The 24,159-nt window shown below is 42.4% G+C and overlaps 1 pseudogene; it reads right to left on the reverse strand.

Moving 5' to 3' along the window:
- Nucleotides 1-23,296: 23,296 nt before the first annotated feature.
- On the reverse strand, nt 23,297-23,958 carry LOC132687585 (small ribosomal subunit protein eS8 pseudogene; annotated as a pseudogene).
- Nucleotides 23,959-24,159: the final 201 nt, after the last annotated feature.

Consider the following 24,159-nt stretch of genomic DNA (forward strand, 5'->3'; position numbering starts at 1 on the left):
CCTAGATCTAGAAAGGAAAAATGGGGTGTGTAAAAAAAAGTACTCAAAGAAATAATACTGAAAATGTACCAAATTTGGCAAAAAATGTAAACTTCCAGATTCAAGATTTTGAGAGACTACAAAAAGGATAAACCCAAAGAAATCCACACCAAGTCATATCATAACAAAACTTCTGAAAATTAATGACAAAGAAAATGTCTTGAAAGCAGCTAGAGAAAAGTAACACCTCACTTACACAGAGAAAACAATTCAAATGACAGTGGATTTCTCATCAAAAACCACGAAGACCAGAAGGAAGTGGAAAAACATTTTTCAAGTGCTAAAAGAAAAGAACTGTCAACCCCAAATTCTATAGCCAACAAATTTATCCTTCAGAAACAAAAGGGAAATAAAGACATTCTCAGATGAAAGAAAGCTAAGAAAATTTGTTGCCAGCAGATCTATCCTAAAAGAATGGCTAAGGGAATTTCTCTTAAAAGAAAGGAAATTATTATTTTTTTTAAATCTGGAATACCTGAAAGAAAGGAAGAAAAATGGAAAGAGCAAAAATATGGGTAAATATTAATAGACTTTCCTTCTGCTTTTAGGTTTTCTAAACATTGTCTAATGTGGTCCTCAATGTATATAGAAGAAATGTTTAAGACAATTTTATGTGGTGGAGGACAAACAGGCTTTAAGAGCGGTAAAGTGTATATACATCACTCAAAACTGACAAATTTTGGTAAGTTATTTATGTATATTTTAATGTCTATGGCAACCACTAAAAAATGTATTCAAAAAGATACACTCATGTGGACTACAAATCAAGCTGGAATTCTAAAAATAAGTTTATGTAGCCCAGAGAAGGTAGAAAAAAAGAAAACAGAAATAAAATATAGAGGTGACAAACAAAATAAAAATATAAAATGTCAGATATATGCCTTAGCACATAATCACACTAAGTGTAAATGGTCTAAATAAACAGACAAAGATCAGCAGAGTGGCTGAAAAAATGCATAACCCAACTAGATCCTATTTACAATAAACTGACTTCAAATATAAAGATACAAGTAAGTTGAAAGCAAAAGGATAGAAAAAGATACATCAAGCAAGTCTTAATCAAAAGAAAGCAGGAGTGGCTATATTATCATCAGGTAAAATAAGTGTCAGAGCAAAGATGATTACCAAGGACAGAGAACAACACTGTATAAAATAAAGGAGTGAACCCATCATGAACACACAGTAATCTCGTTTATGGATAATTGATATCTTTGTAATTTTGTATCACATCTTTCTATTTGCTCAGCTCTCTTTTTGTGCCCTTTTGTAATGTCATGTTTTTCACATCTAGGTTATGCTCATTTCTTGATTTATGAGCACAACATAGTTAACAAATATTCTGAGGGAGATAATTTGAAGCTATGAAAACATCCTGTTTCCCCTTAAGGTTTCACCTACTAATTTTAATGTTCTGCATGTTGCCTGCAGCTACTATTACTGTGATCTTCTAATGGAAATGTCCTATTTCCCTCATTCCTTCTACATTTATTTATATTTTTTTAAGTTTATTTATTTTGAGAGAGAGAGAGAGAGAGAGAGAGAGAGAGAGAGAGCTAGCACGTTTAAACAGAGGAGGGGCAGAGAGCAAGGGAGAGAGAGGATCCTAAGCAGGCTCCACACTGTCAGTGCAGAGTATGGGGCTCGATCCCATGAACCACGAGATCATGACCTAAGCCCACATCAAGAGTCAGGCACTTAACTGACTAAGTCACTCAGGAGCCCCGCTGGAGCCCCGCTTCTACATTTACTAATTGGAATTCTGATTCTTTTTTATAGCTACACAGAAGCTAATTGTAAAGCTGAAGCTTGTTTATACAAACAGTCTCCTAAACAAGGGCACTTAAAGTGTTTTTGTTATCACACACGATGTAATAAAGTAATCGTATCCTTGCACATTACAGATTTGTACCTCACGGTTGTGAAAGTATATCTTAGCATTTTCTTATATTTACAGTGAGAAATACTAAAATGATGAGAAATGCATTTGTAATTTTGTTACATAATGCCAAACTGCCCTCCATAGGACATACCATGAGAAATTCGATCTAATAGAGAGAATATACAGCATTAAATCCAAGGACTGAAGAATACACATTATTTCCAAGCAAATTCACAGGAACATTTATGAAAACTGACACATATTTGGCCGTAAAACAAGCCACAATATACTTCACGTATTGGTGTCATACAGACTACATTCTCTGATCAGCTCAGATCACAATGTAATTAAACTTAAAAGTCAGTAAAAAGATAATTAGAAACACTCATAGTTCTGGGAATTAAGAAATATGTATCTAAACAGTTCATGTGTCACAGACAAAATTAGAAAATATTTAGAACTGTATGATAAAAAGCATACTCTATACCACGTGGGACATATCATATATAAGATGAAGATAAATCTGTTTTAATAGGAAAATTTCTAGTCCAGAAAGCCTTTAATAGAAAAGAAGAAAGGCTGAATATTAATGGGCTAACCATTCAGTTAAAAAACTAAGAGAAAAGAATGATAGAATAAATCTATAGAAAGTAAGAGGAAGAAAATAATAAAGATTATATAGAAAAATTAATGAAATATAAAACAAAGCCAGTAGTTCATTTTTTAAAAATGAACCCCAATGAAATCAACAAACTTTTGGCAAGACTGTTTCCAAAAAATAGAGGGACCAGGCATAAACAAACATTAGGAATGAAAAAGGCAGCAGAAATTCAAATGATAACGTGGGGTATCATGAGTACCTTCATGCCAATAAATTTGATAAGAAAAAGTTGACAAATTCCTGGAAAACACAACTTAACAAAATTGACTGAAGAAAAAAATAAAGTCTAGCTGTCCTAAAACTGCTAAATAAACGGAATCTGTATTTAAGTACTTCACACTAACATATATACTGACAAAACATAAGCCATCATAACAGGTCCAGATGATTTACAAATAAGATCCACTGAACATTTATGAAACAAAGAATTGCAGTCTTAAAAAAAGTATCCCAAGGAATAGTTTCAAAAGGGAATGCCCCTCAAATCATTTTACAAGCTCAATAACAAAAATTCAATAACAAAACTTCAGTAACAAAATGTAATAAGAATACTACTGAAAAATTAATATGTTAACAAACTGAATCCAGCAATGTATAAAAAGGTAATAGAAACCAACATCTCATCTCATCAAATGTATAACAATTTAATACACTTTAATACTCATCCATAATAATAAAAATAAATTGGCAGGCTGGTAGTAGAAGAGAATGCCTTTGACTTTCTTTTTAAAAAAATCTACAGAAGACATATCTCCCTTTAAAATAAAAAAAAAAAAAAGACAAGAATTTCCTCTTCTATTCACTACTGTACTATAGATCACAACCAGTGCTGTTAAACAAGAAAAATAAATAGTAAATATGAGGATGAAAGTAAAAAACAAAAGTGTCAATATTCAAATACGGTATGACTGCCAAATAGAAAGCCCCAAAGAAATTATAGACATCCATTAGAATTAATAAGTGAATTTAGCAAGGCTATTATATACAAAATCAATATTTAAAGGTCAATTATATTTCAATGCACCAGGAAGAAAATCTGAAAATAAAACTTTAAGATACATATTGCTTACTATACCATCAAAAATATGAAATACTTAGGAATAAATATAATGTAAGATATGAAAACCATTTTGTAGGTAAAATCATAAAAACTACACTGAAGGTAGTAAAGAAGGCCTGAATAAATGCTTATGGATAGAGGGCTCAGTTTTATAAAAATGTCTGTTTTCTTGCAGATCTATATATAGGTTTAATGTCATTCTAATCAAATTCCATCATTTTGTGTGAATTTCACAAACTGATTCTAAAAGTTATGTGACAGAGTAATGGACCAAGAACAGTGAAGACAGTATAGAAAAAGAATGAGGTACTTGACATGCTCTATAAATGTCAAGACAGCACACTAGCACATAGGGACAGGCAAGTTGGTTTACGTATTTTTTTCAAATGGAGATACTAGGAGCAAACACGCACAACCGTTGATTTCCTCCCCTGTCATGGCACCAATCACAAGAAATGAATGAATGAATGAATGAATGAATGAATGAATGAATGAATAGAAGGAAAGGAAAGGAAAGGAAAGGAAAGGAAAGAAAAGAAGAAATATTTGAAAGTAGAGAAAGGGGCAAGGGATTAAAAAGGAAGCACACATTGGGGCACCTGGGTGGTTCAGAAGCATCTGACTTCAGCTCGGGTCATGATTTCGTGGTTCGTGAGTTCGAGCCCCGCATTGGTCTCTGTGCTGACAGCTCAGAGGCTGGAGTCTGCTTCGGATTCTGTGTCTCCCTCTCTCTGTGCCCCTTCCCTGCTCACATTCTGTCTGTCTGTCTATCTCTCTCAAAAATAAATAAACATTAAAATTTTTTTTTCAAAAGCAGGCACACATTAATAATAATGATCATGGCAATAATAGTAGTGATAACAATAGCTAACATCTATTGAACACCAAATTTGTGCAGGGTATTCTGTTAAAGACTCGTGTGGAGTCATCACATTTAATTCTCACAACAACAATGTAGGGTAAATGCTCTATCATTTGCCTCTTTTACAGATGAGTAAGTCACCCAAGATCACCGAGTTGGCAACATCCCAGGCAGTCGGGCTCCAACGCTTGGGGCTCTAACTCAGCCTGGTGACAAGTTTCCTCCCTGCCCCAAACCATCTCTACCCTAGATGTGACATCTTGCACATACATTTATTAAGCAGTTTGAAAACCCACTATTTTAAAAGTTATGGGTAAAATGCAAATACTTCTGGGACTATCCTGAGCCTATTAGTCATTCAGGCCTTAATGTGACTTCATTCAGTAGAGTAGCTTCTTCCCAGCAAAGCCATTTGTGTTGAAGGACTAAGAACTGGTGTAGGGCGTAGAGGCAGGAAGAGCCTGTTGAAGCCTCTGATAATAAGAACATATATTAGGGACATTGCAGAGGTTAAATGAACAGGATTTAACAACTGCTTTTATCACCTTCAGTAAAATCGGGCAGAAAAAGTTAGGCAAGAGCATACCCATCTTAAGTACCTATGTATCAACACACAATGGAGGGGACATGTCAAAAACAATCACTGAGGATAATTCCCTTCCCCCTCATTTCTGGAGGGAGTAGAGTTTTAAACTTATGCAGAAACGTGTACACAAAAATAGAAATAGAGTCTCCTGTGGATTCTGCAGTGCTGTGTTCCTGAGCAAACTCCTATTCAGTACAGCTAAGGAGTAGGGTTCACCTTGGATTCTGCTTATTTTTATTCAAGTTCCTCTTGTCCTATGGGGTTCCTGGTCAAGACAGGTTGGCATCTGCATGGTGCATCATTCTGTTCAGCATCACACTCAGTGTCCCTTTAAACAAAGCAGGCCTGTCCATGGCCTGTGGACACCCTGTGGCCATCAGAGCAGTCTTGGCAACCTCCTCTGCTCTGCAGCTCCCTCAGTCATGAGGGAGCTTCCGGGTCAGCCCCGACAGCCAGCTCTGCTGGGGGGCAAGGCTTGTGCTGCACAGAGGGGAACAGGGAGCGAGGGGCTGGATTCCTCCCTCATCCCTTCTCCCACTGTGCACTTGGAGTGGGGTGGGGAGGTCTAGTCTGTTAGAGGGATACCTGCTCTCCTCACTCCCCATGGCCTGGCCTGCAGGAGGGAATAAGAAATAGTTAACTGCCCACTGTAGGTTCTGGCTTCTTCTATTGCTAACCCAAACCAGTCGATCATGCCCTCTGTATTACTGGGAGAGACCAACCAGGATGGCACTGCCATTCTCACAAAAACAAGAATCCTGCCCAAAATGTCTCACCCTTTCTCCCTCCCTAGTCCTCTGCTTATGGAGTTTGGGGGGTGGGGTGGGTGAGGGTGTTGGTAATGGTGAAGGAAATAGAGACCGTTTCACCAACTGTTAGTAAGCTCTGGTCAGGGAGGAGACAGTGCGTGGGCAGGAGTGTTCACCGACAGCTATCTTTAGAACATGGAGTTGGTAGTGCCTGTGGGTTCCTGCCATGGGCCCCAGTGCCACCTCTAGGCTCAGAGATGAAACCTGATAACATACATATCCAGCAAAGAGAGGGTAGAGTCATCTCTCTCCGAGGAGCTAAAGAGCCTTGTTTCCTGCCACGTGGGAAACGCTGAGTGAGCAAACAATCTGTGCAGTCCCATGGGCTGTGTGCTCAGAAGGGGAGCCCCATTTGGGGTTTAATGCTCTGCAGTTGCCGTTTTGAAATTCTTAATACTTTTTTCTTTGAATTTCTGTTTTGTAAGTGTTACGGGCTGAATTCCGTCCCCTCCCAAATGTATATGTTGAAGTCTTAACTCCCAGCACCTCAGAATATGATCTTATTTGGAAATAAGACAGTTGCAGATGTAATTAGTTAAGATGAGGTCATACTGGAATGAGGTGGGACCTAATCCAACATGTCTGGTGTCCTTATAAAATGGGGAAATTTGGACACAGAGACAGACACAGACAGAAAGAAGATGCGAAGGCACATTGAGATCACCTTCTACAAGCCAAACAATGTCTGAGACAACCAGGAGATGAGGGAGGGCATAGAAAAGATTCCCCGCCCCCATCCCACAGCCCTCAAGAGGAACCAACCCTGAAGACACCTTGATCTTGGACTTCTAGCTCTAGGAAACGAATGCAGTAAGCAAAGTCTGATAAGCCAATGCATGGAGCATCAGGAGCTTGGAGCCTCCTGCCACCTCCCTGCATCCTTTGAATAGATTCTGGGCTGCCCCTCTCCTGCTACCACTTGGTGACCCCCCTCCCACCCTGCTCCCCACGTGGGGAACATCAGGAGGTGCGTACATCTCATGCACTGAGTCAAAGTGCCCACACTGGATGAGAGTTGCACTTGCCCTACAAGTATCCTTGTGCCCTGGAGAAAGGGAAATTAAATGGCAAATAAAAACCCATGACAGGTTTAAAGAAAGACCATAGAAACAAGGAAAACATTTTTTCCCTTCTTTTTAGACAAAAGCCACCAAGTTTTTGTCTTGCACAGAACCGCACAAAGGATGTAGCCAGTTTTATGGGAGAGAAGAATCAAGTCTCAACACATTCAGAGAAGCAAAAACAAAAAACAGAGGGAAGAAGCACAGACAGCTTGAAGCCCCTGGTTCCAGCTGTTCCTGAAGCCAGGTACAGGGGCTTGAGACTTCTCTGACAAACACCAATATCCTCATAATACATTTCTAATTTATTTAAGAAATGTTAGCTGTTAAAAGAGTTAGCTGCTCCATAGCCTACAACAAAAATAATCCTCACTGATCATGGCATGGATAATATGAGATTTTCAATTCTCCAAATCTGAAATAGCACAATTTTTTTAATTAGCTTCGTACACCAATTTTGAAATAATATGAATCCAATGTTTTTGGAAAATTTCTCTGGGGTCACATCATTTCCGATCTCTCTGGCTGAATGAATTATAAACTATGTTTCCCATTAAGATCACATGATAGAACCATTTTAGCTATTAAGGACAACCCACCATCATTTTAACAAAAGCTCATAAATCATGCTGCTGTATTTGTACTCATACCTTGTGTGGGTTCTTTAACATTCACTATTATTGTAACTCAAAATCTTTCTTATATCTTAACAGCAGTATCATCCAAACATTCATTAAGCAATAGTAATGCTAGCAGCCATAATACTTTGGACCAGAAATGAGATATAATAGCATCCTATGAAGAAACAAGACAAGTAGCTTTGTGTCCTGAACGTTTAGTTTAGCAGACAGCACCAGGACAGCGATTACGGAAAATGCTAGAAAAGTAAAAGCATCATTAAACGTGGTGCACCTTTAAGTTTACAGAAAGTAGTTACATACACCCAAAGATAATGGAAATTTTGCTGCTACCACAGCTGCCTAGGAATGTCATATAATATGCCCCAGGCTCCAAAAGTTGAAACTTACACACTTCAAGAATGTATTCTCACCACTTTATATACTTTCATAACTTTATTTATCAAAGAGTTATTTATAGGAAAATTAGTCTTGAATTATGTAAGATTTGGATTAGGCAAGGCCTTCGGGAATGTGCCCTCACATACAATGTGACCACTCCGAACCCCCTCCTTCTTGGCTTGGGGACCCAAGCATAAGGCTATGCCAGGGGAGTGTGTCTGGGACAAGCTCTCCTAGCTTCTTGGCTCGTCATCAAAGCCCATCAAAGGGCAGCCCCCCCCCCCCCCCCATCACCAGCCTGGAAAAGGCAAAGCTGAGAAAACATCCTCCCAGGAGTGGTGGCCAGCACTCGGGTCCCCATCTCACACCAGAACACTTTCCGAAGAGTGAGAGGCCGGTGCTGGCCAGGGGGACTGGCTCTCAGCTTCCTCACACACACCAAGGATGCCCAGAGTTCGGGTCCAAGGCGGGGTCGCCCCGGCAAGCACCTCCTGTTTTCCTTCCTCATCACGAGAAACAGCAATGTCATCACATGAGAAGCCTCTTGGAAGAAACCCATTTTCCCCCTACAATGAGCAGATGCCACACAGATTTGGTGCATCATTTGTAAACGATTTCAAAGTTTATTTGTCTACTCCAAGGAGATTACTGGAATCTCCAACTTCATTTTAATGTAATTGTTTCCATGCTGCATAGGAAGTTCTGCAGCCACAGTAATCACCTCTGATGTACAATTAGAGGCTGAGAATCTGCATCCCTGCTTGAAGGCACCCTCTGTGCTAAGGCTGCTACCTTTCAAGCCTGTGAACTTCTGCTACAACTGCACTCAGCAGAAGTTTACCGAGAGTCTGCTGGGTGCCAAGCAGGGGCTCAGCCCCACAGAGGAAGCAGAATGCACAGTGAGACATAATCTCTGCCTTCAACAAGCTGATGTCCCACCACTGTGGCTTTCATATTTCTGTGGCAACGCTATCTTCATATTTCTGTGGAAAACGCTATCTTCAGATGACTCTTATAATCCCACACAGATTGCTGTATAAAACAGCAAAACATACAACTGTGTTGTTGAAATGAGAGGGCAGAGTTCTAGTAATCTCCCCCTGACCCCTCAAACTCTCCCCATGGGGGCAGGACCCCCAAAGAACCCCTCTGTGAGAACAGTACGCAAAACCAGAGCTCATAAATTTTCAATAATTCCTAAAAGATGCAAAACCATGGCAAGCTTTAACAAAAATAAAATGCTCCAAGAGAGTGTAAATACCAATTAACTAATAAAACCAATGCCTAAGAAATTTGAGCAAGACTGTTCAAAGCTGAACTGTTCAGCTTCAGGAACATTCCAGGAGCCTGATGAAGGTAGGCCAGCAGGAGAACCAAAGGAATTCTTTCCCTTCTTTGTGGCCAAGCCCCTCACAAAGAACTTTGCACCAGTGTCTTACCTTTCTCAGAAAGGGGAGAGAACAAGCCTTCTTACACTCCAGCCAACATCCCTTTCTTTCAGCCCTGTCCACTCTATCCCGGCAACCTTCTCCCTGCCAGGTTCACTCACTCCCCAGGTGACCTCATCCAGCCTTCAGTTTTAATGTCATCCACCTGCCGATGGCTCCATTCCCAGCCCCGCCCTCTCCCCTGAATTCCAGGTGCATGTTTCTAGTGCCTGTCTGCTATCTCCACCTGCCTGTCTCCTGAGACATCAGCTTAGCAAATCTAACACAGAACTCTGCGTTTTCTCCTCCTCCCTCCTCCGGCCGTCCCCTTCTTGTGAAAGGACACCCTTTCTACGCCACCACAACTCACACCCAGACACTGCAGCAGCCCCGACACCTCTTCTGCCCCCGCACCTGCCTCCCCATAGCCCCTTCCAATCACAGCACCACAATGAGCTTAGACAGCATCAGTTTCTTAAAAGCAGCAACCAATTCCCCTCCCCCACCCTCCTTCGGCTAAGGCCTCTGCCCACACACGGAGCTCACGCCTGCCTTGGGACCTTTGTATTAGCTCCTCCATCTGCCTAGAACGTTCTTCCTACACATCTATGCCTGGTTGACTCCTTTTGGCATCCAGATCTCAGCTTCAAGGTGGCCTACTCGGAGATGCCTTTTTTGACCACCCGTGAATCACCCTCCCAGACATCTCTTTATTTTATATTAAACATAGCACTTATTATATCCAGTATTTCCTTTCATTTATTTGTGCACTGAATGTCTCCTCTTGCTATTAGTAGGCTGTAAGTTCTGTGAAGCTCTGTAAGCTCTGTTACCACTGCTGTAACCCCAGGGCTTAGAACTATGCCTAGTCCATAATAGACATTCACTGAGTAGATGGATGAGTGGACAGTAAAATGCCTCCTACCTCTTGCGACAACTGTTGGTCCCCAAGTTTTTGTAATTAGGATGGGCCTGTCAATCAGTTACCACAACTCTTATCATGGCAATGGGTCCAAGGTCTCGCCATGTGAACCAAGCAGAGCAAGTGACAGGCCCCCTGAAGAGCCATGTACATGGATGCTAACACAAAGAAACTTCTTTCCTCTGAGCAAGAATGATACACATCTGCAACCACCTAAGGCCGCATCCTTCTCCCCAGCCTACAGAGACAAAGCAACAACAACATCGACACCAAACCTCACACAGTGATGACAGTGCTGTGAGCCAGGTGTTGCCCTACACAGTTACACACATTTGCTAATGTAAGGCTCTCAAGAACCCATGAGAGGACCGCCATTATTACCATGGAATTTCTCCAGATGATGAGCCTGAGATCCAGGGAGGTTCATTAATTTGTTCAAGGTCACATAGCCATCTGGTTCCAGAACTATGCTCCAAACCCCTGTGCTCTATTGCCTCCGACAACAGGAAAGAATGAGGCCAGCCCAGAAGAATAGCAGTCAGAAATGGTGGCTGGCGTGGTCCCACAATCAGTTGTGTCTGTGGCCTGTGTTACCTCTGGGTTTTCTAGTCTCAGGAGTGAAAGTATTCTCCTGGGTGTCTACCACTCTATCACTTGCAACTGGAAGGATCTTGACAGATGCAGACACTACCACAGAAGAGGCTGGGCACTTTAGACCAGCACCACCCAACTGGCTACACCTTGTGTGCTTGCAGCTATTTGTTACAAAGTGAAATTAAGCTTTTTATTCTCCAGTTGAAAAATCATCCAGATTTTCAATCAATCAAATAAGAATTAAATGGCTGTTACATACCCTGCCCTGTCCTAGGTTCTGTATGGCATGCCAAGATACTTAAGACAAAATGTCAAGCATACTTCCAAGATACTATATCATTTGAATCCCCTCCTCACCCAATTTCCTTCTGAAATGATGAAACCTGTGTTATGAGGAAAGTCTAACTGAAAATGGGAGCCACACATCGACCTGAATCCATAAGGCATTGTGCAGGTTGTTGGGCAGGCAAGAGTAGGAGCAAGGGCATCGGGGAAGTGCCTTCCTGTCCACCACCATCTACCATCCAAGTGCAAAGCCCTGCAATGGAACAGGTAGAATGTCACACTGCTTCTGCTCCCTCCCAGCCTCCAGACTCCCTTTGATCAGAGGACTAGAGAAGCAAAGAAGCAATGGAGCAGCTGGTAAGGATGACTCCTCCACTCTGGCCACTCAAGCTGCCCTCACAGCCCGCTACATACAGCAGGGGCTGGACCCAGGACACACTAACTACCTGGAGAGGGATTTGCTAATTCTGCCAGCTATAGACTTCAAAGCTCTATTTACTTCCAAGCAGAAATTAATTTCCACACTGATGGCCATGCCCCTGTGTCTTCTGACCTCTCTTGTGCTAATTACTGGAACTCAGTGGACAATGAAAAACTTCAGTAAAGTCTTTCTGTCTGGGACTGAGTAGAACATGACCTCTATCAGAGAACAATTTCTAGACTTATGAAAATATTCAGTAACTCAAAGGGGAAGACCCCTATGGTCAAGGTGGTATACTTACTTGAAAGCCACATGTCCTCTCTGATCACAGTACAAAGCAATGGTAAAGAAAATGCAAAGAGGGGAACAAAAAGGCAGAGTCACTATGGAAACCAAAATATACCTGTGGAACAGAAGTGGAACAGAGACATCCAGTAACAAGCTAGCAGAGCTACAGGCTTGTAGAAGCAGATAGAAGCATCAGGATAGGGTGACAGGCAGTGTCTCTGCTTGAAACAGGCTGAGACAAGATTTCACACCATCCTTTCACCAAGTAAAACTTCTTGCTCCCAATTACCTGGGGCTACCATCTAACAGGACCATGGCCTAGGAATGCTATAGAAGGAAGACAGAGCTTCATGACAAGGTACAGAACCAAAGTGTCCACTGGCCTATGGCTGGGTCTGGAATGTCCCCCATGCCTCCCTGGGGCAGAAACCCGAATTTCCATTAGATATGGTCCTAGACTCAGGAGAACTGAGGGAAGCCACCTGGGTGAGCAAAGAAGGAGAGAGAAAAAATAATAAACAAAAACATCACATGCAAAGAGAGACTGCAAATCTAAATTCCAAAATAGAGGAAGGAATCTAACACTCTGAAGACAGCCAATAATATCAGAGCAGGAATTCACACCAGATGAAATTAATTTCACGGAGTAGTCTTTTAAAAGACTTCAAAATAAATGTGTTCAGAATATTCAGAGATAAGTAAAGAAATAATTTCCATTTTTAAAATGCAAAAAAAGTCTGAAACAAAAGCAGAAGTCAAACAAGACTAAAGAAAGGGAGCTTGAGCTGAGTTATCAAAGATGAAAATAGGTTTGCTAGAGGAAGGCGTTGTAACATGTTCCAGGCACAAAGACTTAAGAAAGCACATATATATTCAGTAGCTCACATTGGCTAGGTGTTGAACAGAGGGAGAGGGGATAAGAGATACACCTGAATGGGTAGATGCAGTGCTTCAAATCTGCTTGGTGACTTCTGGCTGGGCCATATCTCTTCCCCCAAATAGGTTGCTTTGATCTTCCCTGGACTCCCTTGGATGTTCCATCCTCTAGGACACCTGGTAACCATCTACATCTAAAACTGGTAAGACACAGAGAAGCTGAGACCTTGGTGCCCTGTGTTCTTGGGGAGGATGGGCACCATAACCTCTGGTCAAGCCAAGCTTCCCCATGGTGACCACTCCAGATGACCCCTCCCTTTTAACTGGGAGCTCCCAGTGTCAGATGCCCAGAGTTACTCCCAGCCCTTGTTCCCAAGCTGCAGAAGAAATTGATTTCTGGAAACCTTGTTTTGTCTTCTTGCCTGCATCCAATATCAGGACTGCTGGTTCAAGTGAATCTGGATTTTTTCCCCATTCATGCTGCAATTTTGGAAGAAAACCAATTACATGTATGTCTGTGAAGATACAAATATATGTATAATGGTGAATATCTATACAGCATGTATAAAAATGGTGCTCTTTTTGGTAAGCATTTAACATTTGCCAAATTGTTGACTCTAATGTTAAAAAGATGTCTATTATCTTATTTATGAAAAAAAACATACATTAATGGGAACTAGTACAAGACCAAGCATATTAGAGATATTTAAAGATAATTTATTGAGTTTGGCCACTACCATTTTGGAATTGAGAGCAGTTGATGCTGTGGGTTCCCTACATGCCTGCCTAAAATCATCAAATATATCTGGGTCACTTCTGTCATCTTAACACCTAGTTAAAGTTTTATTTCCTTGCTGAAGACTTCCTCACCCCTCAGCCTATGGTGATTCAAGGAAGTCTGACCCCAGCAGCCTAGCCAGTGCTATTCATCTGGCCCTTCTCCCAGAGCTTTGCAGAGATCTGTGTACATCTTCTCCTTTTAAATTACAAAAACCTTAAGGAAAGTGTAACTTTATTTTTAAAAATGAAATATCTCTTGTTTTACTCTGGCGTTTTATTTTCTGATTACAAAAACGATAATCCTCAAAGAATCAAATCACTTGCTATTTTATTACCCAGAGGTAACCCCGTAAAAATTTTGGTGAATATCCTTTACTGCCTTTTGTTCTGTGCATGTGTATCTTCCTTTTCCAAAACTGTGATTATACTATACATAACATCATATTACTTCCTCTTTACCTAAAGTTATATTAGGGCATCTTTGCCAGCAAATGGAGGTCTACATCAACCCAGACACCATTATCATTCTCTTTTCACTAATAAGAGCCTGAGGCTCAGGAAGGTAAATCTCTGCCAATGTCACACGGTTACTACTGAATGCCAGACTTAGGAGTTAAACCCAAATCTCCCCATGTCCAATATCTTTTTACTTCCACAAATTCACTGAGCTAATTCTCAGTCAAAAGACCAAGAATGCCATCAACAAGGGGATTAGCAGCTCAGGGTCTTCCGGATTTACATGAGTCTGTCAGAATGCAAAAGTTTAAGAGCCAGCATGACTGCTTTGCCGGGATGCTGGGGAACCTCTTCAACTGTTCAAGTTGCCAAGAGATGTGAGAAATCAGGACCTGGGATGAGGACGTGAGGGCCTTTCCAAGCCAAGTTGGGATTTCAGTTCATGAGCAAAGCTCCTTCTGTCATTGTGAGGAGAAGAGAAAAACTCATGTGCTGTGAGGAAACTGGTACATTTGGCACCGCCTCCCTCAGGGAGCTGGAGCCACCACCATGGATTTCCCCTTATCCCAACAGTAGAAACCATGGATATGGAGTTGAGTTGGAGGCAGAGAAGCTTTGTGGGTCCAGACGATGAGGATGTAAGGCTGAGAACTAGAGCTGAGCCTAGCAAGCAGAAGCAGCTATCTATATACCTGGACATCAGAAGTGCCAGCAAAGGCCTTGTACCTCAGAATCTATCACCAGCCTTTAAAAAATGTTTATCTCTCATCTCAATACTTGACAGTAATTCTCATAATAAATATTATTGTTGATCGCATGTAAGGTGATTTTCAGATGCTAAGAACTTCACATATTCAATCCTCAAGACAACCAGAGTAAGAATTATTTTCATTCCCGCTTGACAAGGCTCAGAGAGAGATGCCCAGGGCCACACACTTGCTGTCCAAATTAGCCTCAGCACCTAATTTGCTTTTTTATCATTATTCAAGGGAGAAGCTACCCCCTCCCCTACCACCCCAGCCTTGGGTTCTGTTTCCCACTGACATGCATGGGGAGGACAGTCAAAAGTGTTGCCTCCTGACTCCACTGTGACTTAATCAGCTGGGACACACTAGGACACAGACATTATGATTGTTAATAGGTTGGCTTTTGTACTAGGAAATTGATGGGCCATTGAAGACTCAAATTCAGGGACCTCTGGCTATGCTTCCTTAGGATTTTCTATTCAGGGACCCTAAAACAGTTTTAAAAGATTGTTGTGCTTGTTGTCATTCAAGATGCTTATTAAAATTAAAATTCCAGAGCTGGAGGGGTGTCTGGTGGCTCAGTCAGTTAAGCATCTGATTCTTGATTTCTGCTTAGGTCATGATCTCACAGTTCATGAGTCCAAGCCCTGTGATGGACTGCACTGTCAGTGCAGAGCCTGCTTGGGATTCTCTCTCCCCCTCTCTCTCTGCTCCTCCCCTGTTCGTTCTCTCTCTCTCTCTCTCTCTCTCTCAAAAATAAATTAGTTAATTAAAAATTTTTTCAGAGCTGGAAGTACCCTTAAAAATCCTCCCTTTCATTTAACAAATGAGGAACTGAGCCCCAACCCACTCACTGGGAGTATTAGGGACATGCTTCTAATGTATGACACCCTCATAAAGATGAGAGTCAGAGAAACAATCTACATTGTACCAGGTCAACAGACTTTCGTCATCTATCATTGGGAGAATGGATACTGTATCTGGCAAAATGCCCTCTGATTTTCTGTCTTCACAAAACAGCACAAAACACTAATTAATCCCATGCTTGCTCTTTTCTGGAAAGAGAAACAAAAGCTCTGACAACAGTAAGAGGGAGGGCACTGTACTCAGTAACCAGGAGGGACCCAGAAGTAGACAGGATGGACAATGACTTATATCACCAGACTTCAGAGACACAGAGGAGATCCATTCTACCCCTTCGGAGAATCAGAAGTGCTTTAACCCCCAGAGATGAGTGAATTTAAGAGACTTTAGCAAGGTCATCTCTGAACCAGATGTTGGTGTCCTCACAATGGTCACCTCACAATGGTCACCAGCGCAGGCAGCTATGAGCCACCTTTAGGTGGCTGTGAAGGCAGTGCACAAAGGATGGAAGAAAAAAACTTGGCAAATGTCACTGGAGTTGTTGCTGAGAAAAATCCACATGAATTGATCACTGGTTGACAAACTTTGGAAGAGGGCATGAGGAACAGAACTATTTCGATTCAGGCTTAAGTGCATAGTGGGACTCTATTTTAATCCCTCCACTAGTGAAGATAACATGTCGTTTATGCAGCTATACTGTGGCTACACATAGGAACAGTAACACATCTATTTTTTCTAAATGACATGAGACAAGTTCCTCAGCTTAAAGGGAGGCTCTTTGGGAGATTTCTGGAGATAAGAGAAGGTATGAATTTGAAATTTGTGGTCACTAATTTAAAGAGAGTCCAATCAACGTAGTTATGATGGGGTTTTCCCCGCATCATAGATGCTCAGGTATGAGGTCACTGGAAACAAATAACTGGGTTTAACCAGATTGAGCCTATGATATGGAGGAAAAGAGGTAAGAATTTTGCAAGGGAGTGGATATGTGCTGGTCAAGGAACCAGAGCTTGGCCAGGAAGGGCCATGAGGAAAGTGAGATCAGAGAGAACACATCAGAGTCAATGGACTGGGCATCTCAGTGAGGCCACAGAGTTACTGAAGTCAGTAGAGGGTAGAATAAATTAAGTGGAAGCCTGACCATTGAGTCCCTTATTTGGAGCCAGACCTAAGAGCAAGTAGTATGGATCATCAAGACTCAGAATGATAGAAGGCAGAGATCTCACAAGGCATTTACAGGTGGAAGTGAAGCACTGAAAGAAAAATCCATGAGGACGAAACCTTTTTAGTGGACATAATGTACTGTGCCCCCTGCAGTCTGCCTTATAGTGTGTCAGACCAGGTTGCAGCTCAAGTTACTTTCCCCTCCCCATGTGCTGAGCTGCAGGACCAAAGGCAAGATGTCCATACAATTTCTCAGTGCCCTTTAGTCATAATTGGTGGGACTAAGCCAGTGGAATGGACAAGGGCTCATTTTCCATGATAAACTCTAGGTTCTTCAGTTTCTTCATGATAAACTCTAGAAGATTCTTCAGTTTCTTCATAGCCCAATGGAAAAGTAGAATTCTACAGGGCAGAAATCAAAGGACGCCTCTTCCTTAAGTTCCATATTCCAGCAGCTATACTACAGGCTTCCTCAATGGCAACCATCACCACTGCTTACAATGACTTTGAAAGGTGGGAATAATTTGCCTTATTTTATAAATAAGGAAACTGAGACTTGGAAAGCAAGAAACTTATCCAGGATCTCATAGTTAGCAAGCGAAGGAACCCAGATTTGAACCCCAGACACTGATCCTCCCAAACCCAAACTCCCATCATCATAGCATGTGGTAAAATGGGGGTGGAGGGGAGAGAAGAGAAACTGTGGTTTCTTTGAACACAGAACACATAATTTGGGGATGTTCTCCAGTATGCTCTGCCTGAATCCACATCAAGCAGCTCTGAATGCCTGCAGTTTATGGATTATTCTTGGGCCCTTTCTGATTTGTCCTGCCACAGCGGAGGCAGAGCAGCAGCAATATTTGGTTTAAATGAATGCCAGACCAGGCTGGAGCTCAAAGAAATGCATAAAGAATATCAGTTTCACTTTCTTTCTTATGTTTAAAACAAGGCTTTTCCCCCAACAAATATTTGCTGCTGAAGACATCCTTCGTGAAGGCCCCAATCGTGATTTTGTGACTCAAGAAAACATGGGGTCCGATGAGTTTTAACCTTCACAAACCTACAAACTGCAGAGCACTGTGGCCTAAATCGTGTGAAAATTAAATACTGAGTTTGAAATCTGCCAACTATCTTTGTGGGTCCTCCTCCCTGTTTTTCAACTATCTTCAAAAAGAAGACCGGGGCGCCTGGGTGGCTCAGTCGGTTAAGCGTCCGACTTCAGCTCAGGTCACGATCTCGCGGTCCGTGAGTTCGAGCCCCGCGTCGGGCTCTGGGCTGATGGCTCGGAGCCTGGAGCCTGCTTCCGATTCTGTGTCTCCCTCTCTCTCTGCCCCTCCCCCGTTCATGCTCTGTCTCTCTCTGTCTCAAAAATAAATAAACGTTAAAAAAATTTTTTAAAAAAGAAGAAATGTGATTTCAGAAGATTAATAACCATTACCTGAAGTATTTCTATGTAGAGTTTTAAGCACTAGGCTTAAATTACTTCAAGAACATTGTCTTCCTCAAAGACCATTTTGTGATTAAGGTTAAATTATTTATCAATTCTCATGCAATGCATTCGGGGATCATCTATGTCAAAGGTTTCCCCTTCCCAGCTAGGAAGACTTGCCTAGGGTGCGAAAGCAGGTCAGAGAAGCATGGAGCTGGGCAGTCAGGGCAGTCAGACATGGGATGGAGCCTGCCGGAACCCAAGCCCTGAAGGATTTATATTTTGTGGCAATAGTAGTTATTTGGAGGCTGGGTGACTTTTTGGTTTCAGATTTTTCTCGTCCTTTTTTTTTTTTGCTCTCACTGCTTGCAGAGGGGATCTGCTCTTGGGAGGAGGGTCTTCAAATGGAGGACAGATGGTGTCCATCTTATATACTGATGCTCAGGCCTGGATCATGGATTCAGGTGTGAGCCCTAGGAAGAGAGGGGCCACTGGCTGAAACCAAGCTTGAGCTCTGGGAAGTGGGGACTCCAAAGGGGCAATGCGAGGGGGAGGTTATGTGCTGGGAGGGCAATTCTGTGCCCTGTGCACAAGACTGTGGTAGAGCCAGGGACAGCACCCCTGTTGGCCTCGCTGTCCACGATCACTTGGGAACTGCAGGTGTAGCCCCACCCCTGCCAACTCTATCCTCATTCTCTCTCCCTCCCTCTGCAGCCCTGGGTAAATACAGGTTCCAAGAGAGGCAGATCTGGGACTGGAAACCAAATCCTCCTGCTGTCCTAAATTTTAAACATGAAAATCCCAACCTGAAAGTTCCTGTATTTCAAACTTTGCTGTGCAGTCAATCTCTCTCCCTCTTATCTTCTTTCATGACCGTATAGCATCTGGTGAGGCAGTGAGGATAGCAGTGGCATATAATATGCAGCCTAAGAATGGGGCTGAGGTTGGTTGAGCATTTGCACAATCCTTCTGACACTGAAGACCAGAAATGAAGTGTGGGCAACTTCCCAGAGGCCTTACCATTAGCCCAGGTGCTGAGCCTCTTCCCAGAATCCCATGCCACACGTGCTTTCCTTTGAGTCTGTACATCTACCCTGATTCCCACCTTGAATTCTAGCCTGGCTTTGGAGACACAGAGGGGGCAAGTGAGCTGGGTTATAAAGAGAGGGCACAATTTGAGCGTGCAGAGGTGGAGGTGTGGGAATTCTGAGGAACAAGGGCAGAAGAAGGGGAATCACTGAAGTGTTAACACCTGCACCTTGAAATGAAGCTAAACCTCAATCAATGCCATGTGTCAGTACAAAACCTCTCCCAGGTTCCCACAAATTGGGGCAGTGGGTGGAGTAAGGGAGGTCCTATCCTCATCAAATATGATGGAGACTCAGGCAAGCAAAATGCCTTCTCACTTCCAAATTCTAATTTCCCTCCAAAGCCCAACTCAGTTCTCACCCTTTGGTTGCCTCAGACTGTAAGTCCATATTGGGTGTGTGTGTGGGGGAGGGGGGGGTAGTGATAATTCAAAGAGAGGAAAAGAACATGAAGAGAAGTGAAAGACAGCAAAGACATAGAGATTTCTCATTAAAGTGTAGCCTGGGCACTTCACTTCTGGGGTGTTTTCTGCTAAAACCCAGAATCTCAATCTAATTGTGGGGAAAATATCAGGCTAACCTACAGTGAGGAACAGTCTACAAAGTGCTCAACCAGTACTCCTCAAAACTGCCAAGGTCACAGAAAACAAAGGAAGACTGAGAAATTGTCCCAGATGGGATGAGACTAAAGGCACAGGGAAACTGTGTACAGTGTGGGACCCTGAAGAGAAAACGGACATCAGTGGAAAAGCTGGTGACATACAAAAAAAGCCTGAAGTTTAGTCAACAATAATGTGTAACGTTAATTTCTTAGTTTTGACAAATGCCCCATGGTTATATAAGATGTTCATATCAGGGGAGACTCAGTGAAGGGTATACAAGAATGTTCTACCCTATCTTGGCAACATGCCTGTAAATCTAAAATTATTCCAAAATAAAAAGTTTATTATAAAAAAGAAGAATGTAACTTTAAAAACAAGAATGAGCCTTGAAGTTTATCTCTTGATTCCTTACGTAAGAAAGAGAGCTGTAGCCAAAGTATAGAAAGAGCCCACATCAACTGATGAGTGGTACACACACACACACACACACACACACACACACACACACACACAATGTAATACTACTCGGAGAAGAAAAGTAATGCAATCTTGCCATTTGCAACAACATGGATGGAACTAGAGCGTATTAAACTAAGCAAAATAAGTTTCATTCATACGTGGAATTTGAGAAACAAAACATATGAACATAGGAGAAGGAAAAATAAGATAAAAAAGAGAGAGGCAAACCATAAGAGCCTCTTAAATACAGAGACAAATTGAGGGTTGCTGAAGGAGTGTCGTGGGGGATGAGCTAGATGGGTGATAGGCATTGAGGAGGGCACTTGTTGGGATGAGCAGTGGGTGTTCTATGTAAGAGATGAATCACTGGGTTCTACTCCTGAAACCACGACTACATTGTATGTTAACTAACTTGAATTTACCAAAAAAAAAAAAAAAAAAAAAAAAAAAAAAAAGACTTGTGTAGGAAGGACCAGCACCATGTTTTGGAGTTCATTGACAAAGTCACATAAGCCCATGTACTGGCAAAGATATCTAAGTAGCTTAAATAAAAATTACCAAAGTATCTTACACATGAAAATTATTCGACATCTATGAGTAAACGGTGGCCTCTACGAGGTGGCATCACAGTAGCTCATGTTGATTAAAGGTTATATGCTTCAGGAACTGCCCCAAGAGCTTCAAAGGCATGACTACTTTCAAATTTCAGAATCATCCTGAGGTTGAGGCTATTAGTGTCCTCAGAAAAGGTGACTGGGTCACAGACAGTTTAAGTGACTTATTCAAGGTCTACACAGGTAGGAAGAGATGGAGCTGGGATTTGAATGAGATCAGTTGGTGCTGGAGTCATACACATTATCATGCTCTTCTGCCTCTCAAAGGGCCATCAACTTCTCCAAGGATCTGAGCCACTTCTACTTCCCAGGCTCTCAGCAATGCCCTAGGGATACAAAAAAAAAGCTAAGCAGACTGGTATTTTAGGTATTATAAGTATTCTGGAAGAGAATTAGAAATGCAACTTTGACTCACATGTTGCAAAAAGAAGAGTGAGGCTCAGAGAGGTTAAGTAATTTGCCTGAGGCCCATAATGGGGCTAGTGATGGGGAACTGGGTGGGGCCAGGACCACCACTGAATTCCCTTAGCTCCCAGCTCTCTGCACTTACCATGCTTCCAGTCTGGTTGATTACTAACATGGTCCACTCAGGTCTACCAAGCACAAGCCTGCTCTATCGTTAAGCCTCATGAAGGGAGTTCCAAGCAGGACTTGGACCTGGAGAAGAAGGCACCCATGAATGAGTGGAAGTCTGACTTGCCTCTGGAGACTGAGCTATCGTGAGCTGGGATATGAATCTCCTCAGAGACTGAAGTCCTGATGCAGTGAAATCTGTTCCTGGTGGGACCCTTTTATCCCTTAGTCTACACAGATGGCCAGCCATAAGGCTGCTTCCTGAATCATGGTCATTGAAAGCCTTTCCCACCCAAATAAATGAGACACTATACCCCCAATGCTGAGGGTGACTTCCCTCAGCATTTTTAGTCTTGTTCCACAAAAAGTCAGTACTGATTTCCAGAGATAAATAAGCTGAAGGTCATGAAACAATCATTCCACCATCTGATTAACATCCACGGTCAATGTCAGAAAGTCAAGGTAAGTGTGGAATGTGGGTTGGAGAGTTCTAGTATAAGGGGAGTCTGCATTATTCCACTCGGCTATTAACTACATAGCTGTAAGCTCTCCCTTTCATTCTTAGAATGCAAAAACTAAGTATAATATGAAAAAAAATTAATGTTTATTTGAGAGAGAGATTGAGAGAGAGAGTGGAGGAGGGGCAGAGAGAGAGGGAGAGAAAGAATCCCAAGCAGGCTCCAAACTGTCAGCACAGAACCCGACCCGGGGGGGGGGGGGGGGGGGGCGATCCCACGAATTATAAGATCATGACCTGAGCCGAAATCAAGAGTCGGACGCCTAACTGACTGAGCCACCCAGGCGCCAGAAACAAAATTTTTACAGTACTTCTGTTTTAATTACATTTGCTTATTTGCAAATGAAGTACATTTTGTATTCATCCTTGCAACCAATAAGGGCCTAGATGAATGAATGTCATTCATCCAATCATCCATTCAAAAACATTTATTTAAGCACCTGTTAAAATGCAATCGACACTGAAATGTAGGGAAAGTCAGGGTAATTAAGGCAGTTTCTGCCCTCAAGTTTACATGTAGAAGAGCTCCCAGACAAGCAGAAAAAAGAGTGTGATACAGAAAAATGAGGGCAATAATTGTTGTGTGCCCACCAGGTACAGGGGGCCTCGAAAGAGAAAAGAAACAGCTTGGCTTTGGGAGATCAGGTAGGATTTCATAGAGAATAAGACACTTGTGTCTATTTTGAAACAAGAGTGAGTTTTTTGAATGGACTAAGGGAGAAAGGGTCAATGTAACGTTGTCATTGAGGATATAAAGTAGCAAGTGCTACAGAAATACAAGAGCAAGCTGTGGAAAAACATGTGCTCACTAATCACCAGTTCATGGACAGCAGAAACTTGGAGTATACAGCTATGTGCACCAAAAAAGACCCAAGTCCCAGAGAGGACAATCAGGGCAAATACAAGGTAGGAGGCAGAGAATGACATTGCATATTTCTGGAAACACTGGTCTTGGCTGATGGAGCACCCACTGAAGTTTCTATAACGTGTCGATGCAAAGTCTGGACTATGACCCAGTTCATTGGGCAAGGGACCAGGCCACTGGGGCCCTTGTCCTCTGACCCCTGAAAGACACTGAGCCTCTCATCTGCCCTTCCCCTTTTCCTTTGACACTCTTCTCACTTTCCTTTTGTTACATTTTATTTATTTATTTATTTATTTATTTAGAACAATAAACACCTTCATTACATGACCAAAGATAGAAGGGAGGAAGCTTTATTTGCCTTTCTGGGCTTTGATTTTCCTAAGATGGAGCTCGAGCTCCTTGCCTTCTAGCACACAACCATCTGCTGGGCCACACTGGCCTGGTCTTGAAGCCATGCGTGCAAGGAACTCGCCCTGCTGGAACGGCTCCTCCAGAAGACTGCTGATTTTGGCATTCTTTTTCCTTTCATCATATTTCTCCTGAATTTTCTTTGAATGTTTTTTTGTTTAAAATCCCTTCCTCCTCGGGAACCAGCTTCGTCCCCTTCTTGTGGCCCGGGAGCAGTGCACAGGGGGACCTGTACCACTGTGGGTACCAGGTGCTGTCAGTGAACACGATCCAGTTCTCCACCAGGGGCTTGGTGTGGGCCAGTCGGTTGTTGCATGCATTGTGGACGACTTCAGCAATCCTTGTTTTGTGCATACAACACTTGGAGCCCCAGGAAAAGTTTCCCAGGTCCAGCCTCAAGGCACAGTACTTACTGCCTCTCGGAACTTGAACTGCGTGTATGCGGTGGGGGCCAATCTTAGTGTTGGCAATGGGGCGTCCCAGCTCGTGCTTCCTGTGGTAGAGCTTTCTCCTGCCCCCAGTCTTGGAGCTCCTGTGCCAGTTGTCCCAAGAGATGCCCATCGCTTCAACCCTGGCTACAAAACACCCTTTCATCACATTTTAATATCTGACTCTCCTCAAGTGTTTTTTTTTCTAATAATAATTTTTCCTCAGGAGAGAACACAAAGCATTCATCTCTTCACTGGCTTCTCTCTGTCAGCCTAAAGTTCCTGAGACCAAAATTTGTATGATGCTTCTGCCTCCCCACCAAGGGCACCCTCCTCGTGCAGACAAAGGGGAGGCCAGAAGTCCATCTACTCTTAGC

Source organism: Panthera onca, chromosome A3 (assembly GCF_046562875.1).
Source record: "Panthera onca isolate mPanOnc1 chromosome A3, mPanOnc1 haplotype 2, whole genome shotgun sequence".
Lineage (NCBI taxonomy): Eukaryota > Metazoa > Chordata > Mammalia > Carnivora > Felidae > Panthera > Panthera onca.